At 33.6% G+C, this 18,002-nt stretch overlaps 1 protein-coding gene and 2 pseudogenes across 1 annotated transcript in view; 2 read left to right on the forward strand and 1 right to left on the reverse strand.

Moving 5' to 3' along the window:
• LOC125777851 (uncharacterized) overlaps positions 1–18,002 on the forward strand; it is a 360,812-nt gene that overhangs the window by 191,002 nt on the left and 151,808 nt on the right. The window lies entirely within an intron of this gene.
• LOC125775554 (uncharacterized) lies at positions 2,186–3,132 on the forward strand (annotated as a pseudogene).
• Positions 3,580–5,503, reverse strand: LOC125775368 (putative nuclease HARBI1; annotated as a pseudogene).

Here is an 18,002-nt window from a genome sequence, read left to right on the forward strand (position 1 = left end):
ATCAGTTGACTGTTCAATCAACGAATCGACATCGGAATCTGGTAAATTTGTTTCGGAATCTAACATGAATGTAAATGGGTTTCTTATCCAAGCCTTGTTGCCATCGATTGAAGGAAAATATTCTTGAAGATTCCTCTCCAGCTCTAATAAATGTTCTTTAAATCAGTGGTGCGCACGCCTCAATACTACTACATTTTACGTTTGCGCTGCACAAACATTGCTATAGATTTTCGCTGCCATGTACACTGAACAAATTTTGTTAGAAATACTCAAGACATTTACATACATATGTACTGATATACAACGCAATATTCGTAACTGTAAAATCCCGTTGCCTGCGAGCAACAAGTTTCTCTTATATACATATATGTATGTGTACATTAGAATTTACCCTTCAGTCTGAAATAAACTGTACAACCAATAAATTTCAACTGTATTTTTCTTCGCTTATCTGCTTCCAAAATGCTTCTCCAACTTCAAGAGGAATTAAAAAATCTTTTCGCATAATTTCTAGTTCTTTCTGAAGTTCGGGTTTTTGATCCTCTATTTCACATATAAGAGGATTATCATGAATTTCTATTATTTTAGTTAAAATGTTGAAATCTTCGAAACGAGCATTATAATTTTTTAATAAATTTTCAATTATTTTTTTGAATACCTCTATTTTTGCAAAATCATTACTTTCACTAAACACGTCTGATGTTTTTTCCAAACTTGACAAATCATTTTTGTTCAATTGATTTATTAATATTTGCAATTTTCTGCCAAAAAACTTAACAGTCGAAACAAGTTCAAATATTTTTTTATTTTTACCCTGAAGAGCAAGGTTAAGTTCATTCAAAATTTTCGTTATGTCGCACAAAAAAGCGAAATCAAAAATAAAATCATTATTTTTGAGACATAAAATTAACTCTTCAATTTCTGGCTTGAAATTGAGTTCAAAAAACATAATGACCTCTTTCCTCAAATTTAAGAGTCTTTCGAGGCTTTTTCCGCGACTAAGCCATCGCACTTCAGTATACATAAGCAAATCCCCGTAATCTGCCTCTAGGTTTTCAAGCAGTGTCTTAAACTTCCGATGGCTAAGGGCGTTATGTCCCCCTTTAATTTTGTTAATAATTTTAACTGCCGTATTCATAATTTTAACCATACCCAATTCTTTAGAAAAAAGAGCTTGTTGGTGAATAATGCAGTGGTAAGATAGCACATTTATACCATTTTTGTTTAGCCAACCAACAAGACCTTTATTCTTTCCAATCATGACATGTGCACCGTCTGTACAAATTGCACTTAATTTCTCTTTTCCGAACAAACCTAATACATTATCATTAACGGTCTCATATAGAGTTTCTCCTTTTTCATTGTCATGCATGGTTATTAATGTGAGTACTTCCTCAAAACATTCTAATTTTTCATTGACTGTTTTGACACATATAATGAGCTGGCTTAAATTGTTCATATCTGTAGTTTCATCTAAACTTATTGAATAATTTTTACATTTCATAATTCGGTTTCTGGTGCAAGAATAGATGTACTCGCTAAGTTTCTCTGTGCGACGAGTGATTGTCTATCGGGACAAAGGAATATTATCAATAATTTCACTAAGCTCTTTTCCCTTTTCACCGAAACAATTACAAACATCTTTCCCTAAAGTTTTGAAAAATATGCCATCCTCAAATGGGCGGCACTGTTTTGCTAAATGTAAAGCAACTATATACGACGCCTTTTCAACAGCAAGGGGGTTAACATTATCAACAATCATAGGATCAGAATCAACCATCGGATCAGAATCAACAATAGGGTCAGCATTATCAATACGGTCAGCAGTTTCAATAGGATAGTAATATATTAAAAAATATTTTGCTTTCAATTCAAGAAGAAGATTTCTTCTATCATTGCCTTGAATTGCAAGGTATACATTATGAACAGTAGTGTAATGACGTTCCACACTACATTTATTGCAACGACTTAAGCTCCAGTTATGCATGCTTGACTTGACCTAGCCAGACTTGAGAACTGTCACATAAAAGATCTGTTTAATGAGCCTTTCAAGTATTTGATTACCGAACCCTTGACTTGACTTGAAAGTCTGTTGAATTTAGAATTTCAAGTTACGTTGACATTTCAGAGAGTGGCATCTTTGCTCTCTCCCTTTATTTTGACATTTCAGAGAGTGTCAGCTCGGTTCTTTCCCTCGCTTTTTTACATAGCACGCTTCATTTCATTTTCATCATTTCATTTTAATCGTCTCTTTTAATTTTCTAAATTTAATTTGCCAGAAATAAATAAGCGAAATAATCACAATGAATGATGAAAAATTAATAGAAGAAGTGCGTGCGCATGAAATTTTGTATAACAAGGCCTGCGTGAGCTACCGGGTGCCGAGCAAGAAGAAGGCTGCGTGGGTAAGCGTGGCAAAGGAGCTAGGTGCTACTGGTAAGTAATTGTTATTATTATTTATTAGATTTTAATATATTTTGTATATATGTATATATATAGGTAGAATTTAATAGTTTATGTTGGGTTTATTTTACAGATGAGCAATGTTCGAAGAGGTGGCTGACTCTAAGGGAGAGATTCAGTAGGGAAGTAAGGAAAATGGAGTCACCATCAGGAAGTGGGGCGAGTAACACCGAAACCTGGCCATTGTTCGATAATATGAGCTTTTTAAAACTATATATACAGCCCAGACCGTAAGTTAATCTTTTTTTTAATATTTTATACGTATTAAATATGTATTTCCCTTTTACAGAAATCGCTGCACCACAAACTTTTTAGAAGATATGTATTCGCAGGAGCTGTTGGAGCCATTTAGTTTTGAAAGTTCTCCGATTTTTATCGTCACCTTCGGAGTTGTCGTCTTCAACTCCGATCCGGAAAAGAGTCATAAACAAACAGTGATGACGACAGCTGTTTCAAAGAAGCGTGCGAGCTATACAAAAGCATGTTTGTTTGTTGTTTTATACCTAGACATAAGAAACAACAATGTACCTCATTTTTCAAAAATAGTTTTAAAATGTTTAAAAGGCTTCTTACCTAGACATAAGAAACAACAATGTATCTCATTTTTCAAAAATATTTTTAAAATGTTTAAAATATTAATTTTTGTTTTAATAGTTTTAAGAATGTTCAAAAGGGTTTTAAGAATGTTTTTGAAAAAATAAAATAATATGTTTTTATAACTCTTTAATTTTGTATGTCTTTTATTTATTGTATGCTATGTGGTTATGTTGGTAGTGATTAATGATTGGAAGGTTGTTGTCACTGTGTAGTTGCAAAAAACATTCACCAAATATTTTTAAAGAATGATAGCGTTTTGATAGGGAAAACTTATCCTATTTTGCCTAAAGTATGTACTTGTGATTATACGGCCTATGCCTTATTTACTAATTACATACCGTCATAATCATGATTTATTGTCGGTAAATAAAATATACATATTTATATGTTTTCGTTAGAAGCATTACTTGACAGAATTCATTTGCCATATGCCTGTGTAATCTTCCTAACACAGATAATTACCATCTTTTTCAGTAAATAAAACAATATTTATAGATATATCCATGGTTTAATAAAATATCACAAAAAAGTTAACGTAACAAAAAGTATAGTATAAAGGTACTTAGATTACAATTTTATACATAAAAATATGTATATATTTCAAATATATAAAATACACAAACATTGCTATACACTAAATACGATCTTCTTGAAATGAAACCGCTCCCTGATTTATAAAATAATCTGCCAAAAAATCCCTTACACGGAATGCGAAACTAGATGCATTGCGTCGAGTTGTACTTATTGAATGTAATGCACCTCCAACACTCTCTAAATCTTCACGCCATTCTCCCTCCAATATTCCATGGTCTGCGGTGTCTGTGTCTACAAATGTATCTGGACAATACCAACGATCATGGTCATTCAACAATACAAAACTGTGAAGAACCAAGCAGGTTAACACAATTGTTTCGCAGTTCTTTGGGCTAAAGTCTATTACCTTTCGTAGAACACGCCATCGAGCAGTTAAAATACCAAAGCTATTTTCGATTACTCTACGAGCTCGGGATAACCGGTAATTGAAAATTGCTTTGTTTCGTGGCAGCTGTGCTCCTTCCTTCCTTCAATGGGAACGCTGCGTCGGCCACAAAAAAATGTGGAAAATCTGTTGAGGATTCATTCCATAATGGAGCTCTTGGTGGTAGTGGCAATTTGTTTTCCAAGAGTGCTTGACCAAATTTAGTTTGCTGAAAGACACCTTGAAATAAAATAAAAATAAGTAAATATTGAAATATTGCAAATCTTTTAAAATACCTCCGTCACTTTGTCCGCCATAGCTACCAATGCTGGCAGAGGTGAACGTATACCTAGCGTCGCAGGATGCCATTAAAACTATACTATAAAACTTTTTATAGTTATAAAATAACGAGCCTGAATTTTGTGGACGAATAATAGCTATATGCTTCCCGTCAATTGCTCCGACACAGTTGGGTATATTCCACAGTTTTAAAAAATCTGCAGCAATGTCTTTATATTGTGCGGTAGTTGGCTCGCTAAGGTATATCGGGCACAGGTGTAACCAAAATATTTCACACGTTTCAAGTACGATATTCCGCACTGTTGTTTTCCCTAATTTATGCATCGAGGCTATGATCTCAAAAGGTGTTCCATAAGCGAGGTACCTAAAAAATAAATGAGAATACAATTAAATGAATATATGTACTTCAAGGATTGTTTTACTTACATTAAAGTTATAACCACTCGCTCCTCGACGCCAATTTGTTGTTTTGGTTTTTTGAAAAACGGACTAATAATATTTAAAAGAAGGTTGTATACTGGCCGATTCATCCATGTTAAAGCAAATAGTTTTTGGTCGTCTTCTTTTAATTTTAAAAAGTTCTTCCAGAAGAAACCATTTGGGTTTCTATCCCGATTTGCTAGATGAACGGACCAGCGGCGTTTACGTCTTCCTAATACTTTTCTTTTTTGAAGGCGAAGAATATTTAAATATAATAGTTCATGGAATAAATCACTATCCATTATTAAAGTTAATATATTCAGCAAAACAATTTGTTTTAATATTGATTAAATTTTCACAAGCTTCACATATCAAGTAAAATGTCACATTTGTGTGCTCTCTCAACATTCAAAAACAGCTGATTTCTACGCGCTGTGTTTAGTATAATTGCAGTTACGTTTCACAAGTCACCTTTTTCGAAGCTGAGTTGAGTCAGGCATGCATAACTAGAGCTTTAATGTTTTGTAACACAATAAGCATTGCGCTTCCCCTTCATCAGTTTCAATAAAAAAATAATTTTCTTGCCATTCGCTTGAAAACATTTTAAAAACTCGAGGTGTTTCTGTGAGTGTATTTAAAAAAATGCGCGATGCGATGTTGCTTGCTCAACAGAAACTAAATGCCGATTCTTTGTGTTAACCTAGCGTACGTGTTCAGCCGCTTTCGTGTGCGTGTGATATTTTTCGCAGTAGCAGAATTATCAGTCAAACACGCGTGTTTGGCGTTTGCGTTTTGCGTTGAGCGCCACTGCTTTAAATTGAGTTAAGATGTCTTGTGGCAATGCAGTAATGTTGTACTCTTTTTATATTTCACATAAATTACTAAATGCTTTAAAGTTCCCTGTCTTCGCGCGTTGTAACCACATTATAAGCTATTTTCTTGCAGCTTCCACTTTGTCTTGCACTTTAAATATTGTTACATTGTTACCTTGCAATGCCATGTTTAGATTATTTAAAAAATATAATTAAATTATTTTATACCTAATTTTTCACGATTTTGTAAAAAAATTAAAATTTTTACAATTTCTCTGAAAAAAATAGTTCATATGATACAAGAGCATATGTGGCTCAGAGAATGCTTTTTTACATTCTCTGTGTGAGCGAACACTTAGTTAGAGCCCGCCTAAAAGTATGCAATTAATACTTGTTTCTTAAGGACTTTTTCTTACGGTTTTACTTTCACTTTTTTTGGTATCTTTGGTACTCACTTTTTAGTGCGAAGTATGTAGCTGTTGCTTATTTTTAATTATAGAGTTCAAGTTTGCTGAAATTGCTGAAAGTTTTATTCTGAGTGGAACCCGATCTTTTTTCAATTAGGTCCCGCAGCAAAATCCCTATCTCCGCTAAGTCTGCCGTAAAGAACTTCGTTCCAATAATTCTTAGTATTATAACAAAAACTCAAACCATTAACCAACCTGCGCCAAAAAATATGCAACAATTCAACTCCCCATAAACGTACTTAGTGCAAGCAAAATTCTAACCCAAAACTAATTTGCATACCCAATTATGTTACAGATTTGCATGCCTAATTATTCGGTTTTTCGATTCTTACGGTTTTTTTTCATACGGATTTTTTTTTACGGTTTTACTATCACTTTTTTCAGATAGGTCCCGCAGCAAAATCCTTATCTTCTCCAAGCCTACCGTAAGGAACTTCGTTCCAAAAAATCAAATTTGGAATCCAAATTCCTTCTATACTGTCCAAAATCTTACATTTTAACGCAGAAATTGCCTGAATATCATTTTCATCGAACTTGCAAATTTCTTTTATTCGGTTTATTGCGGGAATTACATAGCGCAACGAAGGATTCGAACATCCTTGCAGTTTTTTGAAAATCATTTCAACATCTTTGTTTTTTTTTTTATTACTGATATATTTTAATTAGAAAGTTTGTTCATTTCTGCAGTAGTTGACAGAATTTTGTGATTTTAAACCATTTATCTGTAATCGATTTGAATATATGTATAAAAATGTGAATTCCATCGGGTTGTTCTGGGGGGTTTTAACGATGTTTGCAGCATGTATTGCATACCCGATTTCTTAAAATATTTTACATATCATGTTCATACATTCATATATACTTATATGTACATATATTTGCATACATTGCCGAACAAATAATGCGCAAGCATACAAACATACATACGCGTACCCATATGAATATGTCACCAACAAAAAATTTATCTTCACAAGTCAATATGGCAGCCAAATTGGCGAAGAACAAAAGAGAGATGATTACGCTGCATATTCTCTTCCGCAATGAAGAGACACAACTAACGGGTGATTTTTTTGAGGTTAGGATTTTCATGCATTAGTATTTGACAGATCACGTGGGATTTCAGACATGGTGTCAAAGAGAAAGATGCTCAGTATGCTTTGACATTTCATCATGAATAGACTTACTAACGAGCAACGCTTGCAAATCATTGAATTTTATTACCAAAATCAGTGTTCGGTTCGAAATGTGTTTCGCTGACAAATTTTGTTCAGCGATGAGGCTCATTTCTGGTTGAATGGCTACGTAAATAAGCAAAATTGCCGCATTTGGGGTGAAGAGCAACCAGAAGCCGTTCAAGAACTGCCCATGCATCCCGAAAAATGCACTGTTTGGTGTGGTTTGTACGCTGGTGGAATCATTGGACCGTATTTTTTCAAAGATGCTGTTGGACGCAACGTTACGGTGAATGGCGATCGCTATCGTTCGATGCTAACAAACTTTTTGTTGCCAAAAATGGAAGAACTGAACTTGGTTGACATGTGGTTTCAACAAGATGGCGCTACATGCCACACAGCTCGCGATTCTATGGCCATTTTGAGGGAAAACTTCGGACAACAATTCATCTCAAGAAATGGACCCGTAAGTTGGCCACCAAGATCATGCGATTTAACGCCTTTAGACTATTTTTTGTGGGGCTACGTCAAGTCTAAAGTCTACAGAAATAAGCCAGCAACTATTCCAGCTTTGGAAGACAACATTTCCGAAGAAATTCGGGCTATTCCGGCCGAAATGCTCGAAAAAGTTGCCCAAAATTGGACTTTCCGAATGGACCACCTAAGACGCAGCCGCGGTCAACATTTAAATGAAATTATCTTCAAAAAGTAAATGTCATGAACCAATCTAACGTTTCAAATAAAGAACCGATGAGATTTTGCAAATTTTATGCGTTTTTTTTTTTTTTAAAGTTATCAAGCTCTTAAAAAATCACCCTTACTTTCCGAGTCAAAATTCCTTCATTTTGACTTTGCACTATTCTTCATTTTATGTGCGTAATTTTATAAAATGTGAATTTAAGTTTTCTAGTTTTCTTTCATACAAAATGATATGCATTTCTGAATATCACTAAGAAGTATAACTTCTTCCGCGCGTAGGGACTCCACGCACCTTTTTTTGTTTGTTTACTTCCGATTTATGAATTTCAGGATATCTATACAACTTTACATATATTGGATCTTCATGAACCGTTTTAATTCTATGGTTTATTTTATGAGTAAAGGTGAGTTTGTCCCCTTCTTTATAAAATATATTTTCAAGTTTATTTAAAAGTTTTTTCAATTTATTTAACTCTTCTGAATTTAAATGTTCAAGTCCAAATTTACTATCTTTAGTGTTATGATTTTCGTTCATATTTAATTCTTGAAGACAATTATCAAAATTTTCAGAATTTGATTTATTCTTGAAAAAGTTATACCGAACACCATTCATATGTATCATATTTTTTTCCAGATCAACTTTAGCTTTAAGTAGCTTAAGTATATTACAACCTAGTAAGCCGTCGTAGTTATTCGAAAAATTATAAACGAAAAATTTCAGTTTTTTCATATGTTCATCGCTAAACAATTCTTGGGTTTCATTTAGACAAACTTTTCCTATCGCTGTTATTAATGTTATTGGCTGAACATAAATAATCTTTTCGTTGAATATTCCAAGCTTTATTAAACTGACTGATTAACCCGTGTCGCCTTCGAGCCTTGTCAAGTGAAAATTTAGCTCATTTTGTTCCTTTGGTTCAGGATAGCCGAAGCGTCTTAGTCGAGATTGGTTTGACCCATGAATCGTATCTTGTTTTAAATTGTTTAAGTTTCTATTAGTAAAAATGTTTGCAGGATTAATAGGTGTATTTAATGGTTCTTCGATTTTTGTTCGATAAAAATTAAATAAAATTAGCAACTTACCTGACGCTCTTCAAATTTTGCTTTGAGTTTTTAACAGATTCATTGTCAATATGAGCATCTCATTCTTACACATTCAAAAATTATGTATGATGAATGTTGCTACTCTTACAACATAATTTTCCATTTCAAAAATAAAAATTTAGATATGAAAATGTAGCAGTATAAGAGGTGGAACTTTACAAATTTAGTAGTGAATTGGTTACCTGCGTCGTGTAGGGTATGTATTGATATGAATATCAATTTGCGAATTTTTACGAATGCATGTAAAACTAATAACATTCTAATAAAGAAAGAAATATTCAAAGTAATATTTATGGTTAGTTTGGACATGAACACTTAACAATTTTCTTTGGTTTTTACATAATTTACTTTCTTAATAAATATTGTTGAATTATATTTGTTGCTAATGGATTTATTACAACATAGACCATACATAGCATGTTTGTAAGTACAATTCAAATTTTTATCAGTAATAAAATAGCGCGCACTACTCTATATGTACATACATACAAACATATGCGTGAATGACATTCCCGTACAAATATTGCATACTCAAACCTACCTACACTACTACATACATAAAGCATCATTACAAGTCAATATGGCAGCCAAATAGCCGGTGCCCAAATTAGAGTAAAACACGCAACACCAATATTTTTATTCCTGAACGTAGCGCACTTTCAACAGGCAGTTGAAGTAAGAGTAAGAAGTAAGAGCAAACACCGTTTAAATCTCCGAGCATGACTTTGCCAACAAGCGTCAAAATCAAATAATCATAAATAGAATAATATCTGATGATTGTTCTAGAAGAGAAAAATGTCATCCCTGCAAAGCACAGAAAAAAGTGAAAACATAGCTCTTGTCGATTTAAAATATAACGGTAACAATCGGCGTTCGTTCGTTTGTGCTCTTCCTCACACCTTGAACTTTCTACCAACAACACAATGTTGTGACGCTTTGTAGTCACGTCAGTCCTTATTTATTTACAAAGTTGTGTGCAGACAAAGTTACAAACATTATGTGAATGATTCTTACAAATGCACACATAATTACATTGTACATATATGTATGTAAATATGTGCTTGGTTTGTTAAAATGATATCAAATCAAGACAAAAAAAAGAAATGGACAACAAAAAACTGTAAATAGTTTTAAAAAACTATTAAATTTTGTGCATATATGTTTAATAATTTTATTTATTTTTATGTTTTCAAACTGTGAAAGAACAACTTAGGAGCAGCTGTAGTATTACAGTATTTTATTTAAACACAAACATCTTTTTATCATGTATTAAAACACACATAATATTGGGTTGTCAAAAAAATCTTGCGGCATTTTTATTGAATTTTTTATTTATTTTTTATTGAAATTGAAATTAATTTTTGATGACTCATGCCCAGCGATTTAACCAATTCAGCGATTTTATCGCAATTTTCGACGACAGGCCTTCCGGAGCGTGGCGCATTTTCGACCACCTCTACACCAGAACGAAAACGATGAAACCATCGTTGTGCGGTGGAAATGGAAACTGTATCGGGTCCATAAACTGCACAAATTTTATTGGCGGCTTGAGATGAATTTTTGCCTTTAACGTAGTAGTATGCCGTATTTTCTCTTTATTTTGCTCCATGTTTGCGACGCTATAACTCACGAACAACTTAAAAGAAACGACAATCAATAAAAAACGTGTTAGCGCGTGAAATGAGCTTTCCAAAAAGGTATAGCATGAGCCGATGCGACGAATAAAACTAGAACTACGCGCTTTCAGCGCCAACTAGCGAAATTACCGCAAGACTTTTTTGACAACCTAATATAAAAACCGTAAGTTACACATTTACTGTAATAGACAAATACTTATAACGGGTGATTTTTTTGAGGTTAGGATTTTCATGCATTAGTATTTGACAGATCACGTGGGATTTCAGACATGGTGTCAAAGAGAAAGATGCTCAGTATGCTTTGACATTTCATCATGAATAGACTTACTAACGAGCAACGCTTGCAAATCATTGAATTTTATTACCAAAATCAGTGTTCGGTTCGAAATGTGTTTCGCTGACAAATTTTGTTCAGCGATGAGGCTCATTTCTGGTTGAATGGCTACGTAAATAAGCAAAATTGCCGCATTTGGGGTGAAGAGCAACCAGAAGCCGTTCAAGAACTGCCCATGCATCCCGAAAAATGCACTGTTTGGTGTGGTTTGTACGCTGGTGGAATCATTGGACCGTATTTTTTCAAAGATGCTGTTGGACGCAACGTTACGGTGAATGGCGATCGCTATCGTTCGATGCTAACAAACTTTTTGTTGCCAAAAATGGAAGAACTGAACTTGGTTGACATGTGGTTTCAACAAGATGGCGCTACATGCCACACAGCTCGCGATTCTATGGCCATTTTGAGGGAAAACTTCGGACAACAATTCATCTCAAGAAATGGACCCGTAAGTTGGCCACCAAGATCATGCGATTTAACGCCTTTAGACTATTTTTTGTGGGGCTACGTCAAGTCTAAAGTCTACAGAAATAAGCCAGCAACTATTCCAGCTTTGGAAGACAACATTTCCGAAGAAATTCGGGCTATTCCGGCCGAAATGCTCGAAAAAGTTGCCCAAAATTGGACTTTCCGAATGGACCACCTAAGACGCAGCCGCGGTCAACATTTAAATGAAATTATCTTCAAAAAGTAAATGTCATGAACCAATCTAACGTTTCAAATAAAGAACCGATGAGATTTTGCAAATTTTATGCGTTTTTTTAAAAAAAAGTTATCAAGCTCTTAAAAAATCACCCTTACTTTCCGAGTCAAAATTCCTTCATTTTGACTTTGCACTATTCTTCATTTTATGTGCGTAATTTTATAAAATGTGAATTTAAGTTTTCTAGTTTTCTTTCATACAAAATGATATGCATTTCTGAATATCACTAAGAAGTATAACTTCTTCCGCGCGTAGGGACTCCACGCACCTTTTTTTGTTTGTTTACTTCCGATTTATGAATTTCAGGATATCTATACAACTTTACATATATTGGATCTTCATGAACCGTTTTAATTCTATGGTTTATTTTATGAGTAAAGGTGAGTTTGTCCCCTTCTTTATAAAATATATTTTCAAGTTTATTTAAAAGTTTTTTCAATTTATTTAACTCTTCTGAATTTAAATGTTCAAGTCCAAATTTACTATCTTTAGTGTTATGATTTTCGTTCATATTTAATTCTTGAAGACAATTATCAAAATTTTCAGAATTTGATTTATTCTTGAAAAAGTTATACCGAACACCATTCATATGTATCATATTTTTTTCCAGATCAACTTTAGCTTTAAGTAGCTTAAGTATATTACAACCTAGTAAGCCGTCGTAGTTATTCGAAAAATTATAAACGAAAAATTTCAGTTTTTTCATATGTTCATCGCTAAACAATTCTTGGGTTTCATTTAGACAAACTTTTCCTATCGCTGTTATTAATGTTATTGGCTGAACATAAATAATCTTTTCGTTGAATATTCCAAGCTTTATTAAACTGACTGATTAACCCGTGTCGCCTTCGAGCCTTGTCAAGTGAAAATTTAGCTCATTTTGTTCCTTTGGTTCAGGATAGCCGAAGCGTCTTAGTCGAGATTGGTTTGACCCATGAATCGTATCTTGTTTTAAATTGTTTAAGTTTCTATTAGTAAAAATGTTTGCAGGATTAATAGGTGTATTTAATGGTTCTTCGATTTTTGTTCGATAAAAATTAAATAAAATTAGCAACTTACCTGACGCTCTTCAAATTTTGCTTTGAGTTTTTAACAGATTCATTGTCAATATGAGCATCTCATTCTTACACATTCAAAAATTATGTATGATGAATGTTGCTACTCTTACAACATAATTTTCCATTTCAAAAATAAAAATTTAGATATGAAAATGTAGCAGTATAAGAGGTGGAACTTTACAAATTTAGTAGTGAATTGGTTACCTGCGTCGTGTAGGGTATGTATTGATATGAATATCAATTTGCGAATTTTTACGAATGCATGTAAAACTAATAACATTCTAATAAAGAAAGAAATATTCAAAGTAATATTTATGGTTAGTTTGGACATGAACACTTAACAATTTTCTTTGGTTTTTACATAATTTACTTTCTTAATAAATATTGTTGAATTATATTTGTTGCTAATGGATTTATTACAACATAGACCATACATAGCATGTTTGTAAGTACAATTCAAATTTTTATCAGTAATAAAATAGCGCGCACTACTCTATATGTACATACATACAAACATATGCGTGAATGACATTCCCGTACAAATATTGCATACTCAAACCTACCTACACTACTACATACATAAAGCATCATTACAAGTCAATATGGCAGCCAAATAGCCGGTGCCCAAATTAGAGTAAAACACGCAACACCAATATTTTTATTCCTGAACGTAGCGCACTTTCAACAGGCAGTTGAAGTAAGAGTAAGAAGTAAGAGCAAACACCGTTTAAATCTCCGAGCATGACTTTGCCAACAAGCGTCAAAATCAAATAATCATAAATAGAATAATATCTGATGATTGTTCTAGAAGAGAAAAATGTCATCCCTGCAAAGCACAGAAAAAAGTGAAAACATAGCTCTTGTCGATTTAAAATATAACGGTAACAATCGGCGTTCGTTCGTTTGTGCTCTTCCTCACACCTTGAACTTTCTACCAACAACACAATGTTGTGACGCTTTGTAGTCACGTCAGTCCTTATTTATTTACAAAGTTGTGTGCAGACAAAGTTACAAACATTATGTGAATGATTCTTACAAATGCACACATAATTACATTGTACATATATGTATGTAAATATGTGCTTGGTTTGTTAAAATGATATCAAATCAAGACAAAAAAAAGAAATGGACAACAAAAAACTGTAAATAGTTTTAAAAAACTATTAAATTTTGTGCATATATGTTTAATAATTTTATTTATTTTTATGTTTTCAAACTGTGAAAGAACAACTTAGGAGCAGCTGTAGTATTACAGTATTTTATTTAAACACAAACATCTTTTTATCATGTATTAAAACACACATAATATTGGGTTGTCAAAAAAATCTTGCGGCATTTTTATTGAATTTTTTATTTATTTTTTATTGAAATTGAAATTAATTTTTGATGACTCATGCCCAGCGATTTAACCAATTCAGCGATTTTATCGCAATTTTCGACGACAGGCCTTCCGGAGCGTGGCGCATTTTCGACCACCTCTACACCAGAACGAAAACGATGAAACCATCGTTGTGCGGTGGAAATGGAAACTGTATCGGGTCCATAAACTGCACAAATTTTATTGGCGGCTTGAGATGAATTTTTGCCTTTAACGTAGTAGTATGCCGTATTTTCTCTTTATTTTGCTCCATGTTTGCGACGCTATAACTCACGAACAACTTAAAAGAAACGACAATCAATAAAAAACGTGTTAGCGCGTGAAATGAGCTTTCCAAAAAGGTATAGCATGAGCCGATGCGACGAATAAAACTAGAACTACGCGCTTTCAGCGCCAACTAGCGAAATTACCGCAAGACTTTTTTGACAACCTAATATAAAAACCGTAAGTTACACATTTACTGTAATAGACAAATACTTATAACGGGTGATTTTTTTGAGGTTAGGATTTTCATGCATTAGTATTTGACAGATCACGTGGGATTTCAGACATGGTGTCAAAGAGAAAGATGCTCAGTATGCTTTGACATTTCATCATGAATAGACTTACTAACGAGCAACGCTTGCAAATCATTGAATTTTATTACCAAAATCAGTGTTCGGTTCGAAATGTGTTTCGCGCTTTTTTATCGACAAATTTTGTTCAGCGATGAGGCTCATTTCTGGTTGAATGGCTACGTAAATAAGCAAAATTGCCGCATTTGGGGTGAAGAGCAACCAGAAGCCGTTCAAGAACTGCCCATGCATCCCGAAAAATGCACTGTTTGGTGTGGTTTGTACGCTGGTGGAATCATTGGACCGTATTTTTTCAAAGATGCTGTTGGACGCAACGTTACGGTGAATGGCGATCGCTATCGTTCGATGCTAACAAACTTTTTGTTGCCAAAAATGGAAGAACTGAACTTGGTTGACATGTGGTTTCAACAAGATGGCGCTACATGCCACACAGCTCGCGATTCTATGGCCATTTTGAGGGAAAACTTCGGACAACAATTCATCTCAAGAAATGGACCCGTAAGTTGGCCACCAAGATCATGCGATTTAACGCCTTTAGACTATTTTTTGTGGGGCTACGTCAAGTCTAAAGTCTACAGAAATAAGCCAGCAACTATTCCAGCTTTGGAAGACAACATTTCCGAAGAAATTCGGGCTATTCCGGCCGAAATGCTCGAAAAAGTTGCCCAAAATTGGACTTTCCGAATGGACCACCTAAGACGCAGCCGCGGTCAACATTTAAATGAAATTATCTTCAAAAAGTAAATGTCATGAACCAATCTAACGTTTCAAATAAAGAACCGATGAGATTTTGCAAATTTTATGCGTTTTTTTTTTAAAAAAAGTTATCAAGCTCTTAAAAAATCACCCTTTATTTCTAATAGATAATGCCTTTGGAAAAATAGCTCCTCCACTCTATTTCAATTAAATTGCAAATTTCTAGAAAAATATTGAAATTAGCAAAATAAATACAGCCGATTTTGCATTGTGAGTTTTGCTTTCAGCCATCGCATATTTGTGAGAAAATTGTGAACATTTGGGCTTTTGAAATAACCTCCGCGTACTGAAAACATCGAAATAGCGAGTGTTGTGATTTTTGTGAGGCCATGAGAATAAGGCTGACAACGCATTAAACCTACATTAATTAAGTATTTAGAGAATAATATGCACCTTACTTTTAAATATCTTTGAACATACATATATACTTATGTCCTTTGATACCAAATTTATGCAGATTACCTATAAGTAATGTCCAAAGTCGTTAGCGCTACTAAATTTAAAATAACCGAAATGAAACCGCCGTCAGTATATACTTATGTAAAACAAGTATTAACACGGCTGTATTAAATTATATAAATAAAGTACGAAATAATAAGTAACTACATTTTCAAAACAATGTAATATATTTTTCCAAAATAATAATATTTAGTTTAATATTGTTAATTTGCCGAAAATACATACCAAATGAATTGGCGAATGAGAGATTAAATAAATAAGCTTATACAAGCAATTTGAATGCTTATGGAATTATAAAAGTTTCTCTTACAGGATGATTGACTTAAAAATAAATAACATCATCAGAATCAGTATCAATTCATAAAGCCTTTTCAATTTTCTTAACGCTTCTATAGCTAATACTTGCCTGCTCGACGCCATTTAGTAAATGAATATGTTATGATAACAAATGCCCATATACAGATTTGGCAAAGGCAATGGCAATAGATTTGGCAGATAGTATGCCATAAAAGGGGCCATACACGACACACAAGTACGTTCGATCGGTATGTGTTCGAATGCGGTTTACTCGTGTATGGGCTTGTGCGCATACCTATCCATGTTCGCGAAATGTTTGATTTTTTACAATGGTAGGTATGGTCACATGTGAATCGTGTATGGCGCTGTGTGCACACAAAACCTCAATTCCCTTGTGTTGCCGACCAGTGAAGATCGCGGATGAGCAATAGCAAGTCTTAAAGGGGGAGCCTGCTTCAGAGGCTTCAAAACATCGATTTCGAAAATTTCTAGGCTTTATAGTTATATGTTTCAACATTTTTCACAATTTTTTTGATACGAAACCTTTGATATTCTGTCTTGGGAATCAATTGGCCGATGCATCTCGCATGTGCATTTTTCGGACGGCGGGCAGGATGCAGGTCGCAATTTCTATCGGAAACAAAAAATTCAAAGAGATTCATATTTTTAAATAATTTATCTTCTAGTTAAACTAAGAAAGTTTCAAAAAAAGTGTGAAATTTTACAAATTTTTAAAAATTAAAAAAAAAGTGGTTTTTGATCAAAAAAATTTATTTTATGTTGTTTAAAAATATGTTAAAACTTGACTTTCCTTAGTTTTTTTTAGTTTAAATAGAAGATAATTTTATTCCAAAGATAATAAACTTTGCCCCAATTCCATACGATGTTTATTTTTTTCCTATCCTGCCCGTCAATTAAGAATAATCGTAAAAATGAAAAACCGAGAAATCGCGCCTCAAAGTTTTCGCTTTTTTCCCCAGCGCTCATCTGCTAGACGCTCGGTCACTATTCCCCTTCTAGCTTCGATAATATTTCTATAATAATATATAATTTTATGGACATATTCTTAGAGATTTTTTAAAGAGATTTAAGCAAAAACAAAAGCTTCTAAAGCAGGCTACCCCATTAATAAAGATTTCGTATCAGAATTTTTTGATCTTGTAAGAAATGAATTAACGGTTTGGCAAACGAAAAAAATAAAATTTGCAAATATAAAATATAAAAATAAAATGGAGAAAAATAAAAGTTGGAATAACTTATTAACGAAATACAAAGAAATAGATGAAAGTAGAAATAAATTCCAAGAAATGCTCCGCTTGCCTGTCGCACATGTTCACTGTGTGAAGAACGAACGCAAAATAATTTGTGTGTCGTGTATGGGCGAAACGAATTCACACAGATCGGACGCACATATGTGTCGTGTATGGCCCCTTTAATCCTTTTCCTGTCGAGATGCAGCATAAGCAATATGGAGTCTGCACAGGCAATACATACAGTAATACAGTTAGTATACCATAAACTTTTGCCTGTCAATATTTCCAGCTTTTATTACAAAAACTTTCACCTGTCGAGATGCCAGGTTAGCAAATGTGTAAGTGACTCGTTATCGTTCACTTTTGCATACGTTAAACTATAGGGGGATTATCTTGCACGATGACACAAAATGCAAGAATCTTATACCGAAAGATGCGAGGTTCAGAGAGCACCCATTGCAGAATCTAGTGATATATGAACGGCTGATTCTATAAATTTATTGAGAATGACTATTGACTGCATTCTTAACAACAAACTGTAACAACCCTTTATAATTTAA

The sequence above is a fragment of the Bactrocera dorsalis genome, chromosome 1 (assembly GCF_023373825.1).
Source record: "Bactrocera dorsalis isolate Fly_Bdor chromosome 1, ASM2337382v1, whole genome shotgun sequence".
NCBI lineage: Eukaryota > Metazoa > Arthropoda > Insecta > Diptera > Tephritidae > Bactrocera > Bactrocera dorsalis.